The sequence below is a fragment of the Schistocerca cancellata genome, chromosome 3 (assembly GCF_023864275.1).
Source record: "Schistocerca cancellata isolate TAMUIC-IGC-003103 chromosome 3, iqSchCanc2.1, whole genome shotgun sequence".
Classification (NCBI taxonomy): domain Eukaryota; kingdom Metazoa; phylum Arthropoda; class Insecta; order Orthoptera; family Acrididae; genus Schistocerca; species Schistocerca cancellata.
In genome coordinates this window covers 829,280,340-829,284,395 of record NC_064628.1, presented here as the reverse complement: position 1 = coordinate 829,284,395, position 4,056 = coordinate 829,280,340, and the positions used below count along the sequence as shown (strand labels likewise).

Genomic DNA, 4,056 nt, shown 5'->3' with positions numbered 1-4,056 from the left:
AAAATAATGAGGGTGCAGAAGCTACATGAGTGAAGCAGAGAATATAGTGTGGGAATCTATGTGTAATTCGGAAAACAAGATGATAGATAATGTGTCAGGTGATAAAGTTCAAGTGAGACAGTCAAGTATGTGAGCTACACCTATCGTTAGGGAAGAGAATACGAACGATGATGTACTAAGACTTGAAAGGTGGCTGCACTGAGCCACAGCGCCAAAGATCGCGCCAGAGAGTATTGTTCCGCCGCCTCCACTGGCAGTGATTATTGAGACGTAGCGGCAAGCAGTTCTTGCCGAGAAGTTGTGGTAGACACTGCTTGTCGCTGAAGTTGGAGTGAGATGGGGTAGTAGTGAGTGTTTGTTCCATGTTTTATGCAGCTATTTGATGGGAGAGATAGCAGATGTTATTCTAATGGAGACATTGTAATGATCAGAGTGCATTTCGTCAATATAAATTAAGGTAACAAACTACTTTTATTTTTCACTCTCATTATTTCAGTGACCTAAATAATGCATCATTACAGGTTCAGTCAACAAAGCATCTGGCTTGTGTTCTTGTATTAGAGTGTAATTTTGGTTTTCTTGCACAATTATAGTATTTCTAATTTTCTTTTATCACGTCAGTATAATTGGTATTTAAAAATTCTGTCTTGTTGAAGAAGAACCGTGCCAGATGTGCGTTGAGTCATACTACCACATACAGAACGGCTACACTTGTGCTTTGTTGGTTTCGTAGGTTTTATAGTTGCTTGGGACTTAATTAATTAATTGTATTAACTGAAATTTTCATTTCATTCTTTGTTGTTGTTCTATGCAGTCAGATTGCGTACTAATACTAGTCAGGGCCAGCCGTTTACGAGACTTGCGTAGTCGGACAGACAGCTACTAAAAAAATACTTTCATTAATATTTAATTAAGCCCCCATGCAGACTCTTGCTACAGACGATGAGGTATCTAAAGGAAGTCCTGAGAAGCGGAGAAGGAGGCAAAGGAACGAGCAGGAAGTGCGTAATAAAGAGACGGTGGTAGTATTAGAGAGCCAGGATGCGCATGATAAAGAGAAGAGGGTGTACTAAGAGATCCAGGAAGCGTGTAATAAAGAGACCAATGTGATTTTAGACAGACGGGAGACCAGGTTGCTGGAAACTGGGCTTCAATTGGAGCAGTTTTCGGTCATGCAGCGACAGTCCTGGGAAGTAGAGCGATTGCAAGACGAGCAAAGCAGCCACATGGTACAAGCTGAAAAGACGAAGAGGTAGAAGAAGTTGTACAAAGATATCAGGTGAAATCGAACGGAAACTGCAACCATGAGGCTGAGACAGAAGCTATAAGAAATTTAAATGAGGGACCAGATTGTACATGTCCAATTCCAGTCTTGGAAATGGCGTATTAGAAATGGCTCTGAGCACTATGGGACTTAACATCTGAGGTCATCAGTCCCCTAGAACTTAGAACTACTTAAACCTAACTAGCCTAAGGACATCACACACACCCATGCCCGAGGTAGGATTCGAACCTGTGACCGTAGCGGTCGCTCGGTTCCAGACTGAAGCGCCTAGAACCGCACGCCACCACGGCCGGCTGGCGTATTAAGTTTTGATGAACGGCACTAGAGTTTCAATCAAAGGAAAAAACAACAAGAGGAAATAATAACAGAGAAGTTACGAAATTCCAAGGGTAATGTCCAACAAGTGTTAGGAAATGGTGGCTCAGCTGTAATGCAGTGTGCACTCGCTTGTTGACTATAAGGTAAGAGCAGAGCTGGCTCGCTCGCTGGCCACTCGGAGAATAGAACACATGCGTGCACCGGGCTGACCATGTATCACTTGAAATCCATGATAAGCTGTGTAAAGAAGTCATCTGAGGATGAATTGTTCAACTACAAGCACTTCCTGACAGTTCAGAAGTTTCAAGTATTTACAGAAAATAGCAGTAATTTGCGCCCAAAGGCTTGGGCTGGACATGTCGATTTTACTTGTATCTCCGACATGAACAGTATGCAATCAAATAGAACAAAGGTCTCCAAAATATAGGCCACGGGCCATATCCAGACTGTGAAGGAGGTAAGTATGGCCCATGCTTGAGAGAAAGTTTTTTAAAGCAGTGCACAATTCTTGAGAACAGAGATTGAAAGGTTTCTGAAGCAGATAAAGAACGCTTCAAAACTCTTGTTGGACGAAAAATGGGTATGAAAAGTAGCTTCCATGGTTGATGCTACCCTCCATTTGAATGAAATGAATAAAAACTTCGAGGTAAGGACAATATTATTAGGCGGGGGGAGGGGACAAAACTATGTAAACACCAAAAACACAATACATTGTCATGACTTATACTTTGTATGAAAGGCACTGGCCATCAAAACAGAGTCCTGTCAGCTTAGAATGGATAAATACAGGTCATAAATCGTTTTAAAGGGAATCTTATACCAACCTTCCTTCAAAATAGTAGCAAGTGGAGAAGATAATAATGATGGAGGAGGATAGCCATCATGAACCTTTCTCTCCAAAGCAGATCACAGAGGTTCAATAATGTTGAGATACCCTGATTGTAGTCAGCACAGGAGATGTGATAATTCATCCTTGTGCTCACAAAACCAGCCCTGGACGATGAAAGCAGTCTTGGAAATCAGCGTCACTATTTGGGAACAAACATTGTACCACGGGATGGCCGGCCGGAGTGGCCGAGCGGTTCTCGGCGCTTCAGTCTGGAACCACAGGACCACCGCGGTCGCAGGTTCGAATCCTGCCTCGGGCATGGATGTGTGTGATGTTCTTAGGTTAGTTAGGTTTAAGTGGTTCTAAGTTCTAGGGGACTGATGACCTCAGAAGTTAAGTCCCATAGTGCTCACAGCCATTTGGACCACGGGATGGACCGGATCAACCAAAATAAAAATCCTTTGGAGTAATACGACCTTGCAGAATAACGACGGGGTCCATTGAATACCAGGATCTAAAAACAAACACTGATTGAACAGGCCTTTTAGGACCAACGGTACCGACCGGCCACCGTGCCACACTCAGCTCTTACGCGTCGTCGGATGCGGATGCGGACAGGCCTGTGGTTAGCGCACTATTCTGCCGGCCGTTGTCAGTTTCCGTGACAAATGCCGCCACTTCTAAATCAAGAGGCTCCTCAATTGGCGTCAAAAGGGCTGAGTGCATCCCGCTTGCCAACAGCACTTGGCAAACCTTGACGGTGACCCACCCAAGTGCTACCCAAGCCCGACAGCTCTTAACTTCGGTTATCTGACGGGAACCGGTGTTACCACTGCGGCGAGGCCGTTGGCTGATACCAGGATATAGCAGCCCAAATAATCACCGAGCCCTTGCCACGTTTCACTCTTGGCAGCAAGCAGCCTGCTTTGTAGGCTTGGGACGGCGTGCACCAAACATTGGCCAGAAGTTGGAAACTGTGTGATACAGTATTCATCTCACTAAATGTACACTCCTGGAAATGGAAAAAAGAACACATTGACACCGGTGTGTCAGACCCACCATACTTGCTCCGGACACTGCGAGAGGGCTGTACAAGCAATGATCACACGCACGGCACAGCGGACACACCAGGAACCGCGGTGTTGGCCGTCGAATGGCGCTAGCTGCGCAGCATTTGTGCACCGCCGCCGTCAGTGTCAGCCAGTTTGCCGTGGCATACGGAGCTCCATCGCAGTCTTTAACACTGGTAGCATGCCGCGACAGCGTGGACGTGAACCGTATGTGCAGTTGACGGACTTTGAGCGAGGGCGTATAGTGGGCATGCGGGAGGCCGGGTGGACGTACCGCCGAATTGCTCAACACGTGGGGCGTGAGGTCTCCACAGTACATCGATGTTGTCGCCAGTGGTCGGCGGAAGGTGCACGTGCCCGTCGACCTGGGACCGGACCGCAGCGACGCACGGATGCACGCCAAGACCGTAGGATCCTACGCAGTGCCGTAGGGGACCGCACCGCCACTTCCCAGCAAATTAGGGACACTGTTGCTCCTGGGGTATCGGCGAGGACCATTCGCAACCGTCTCCATGAAGCTGGGCTACGGTCCCGCACACCGTTAGGCCGTCTTC

The 4,056-nt window shown here is 46.9% G+C and overlaps 1 pseudogene; it reads right to left on the bottom strand.

The window, feature by feature from the left end:
* Positions 1–3,164: 3,164 nt before the first annotated feature.
* On the bottom strand, positions 3,165–3,283 carry LOC126177402 (5S ribosomal RNA; annotated as a pseudogene).
* Between the last annotated feature and the right edge of the window lie 773 nt (positions 3,284–4,056).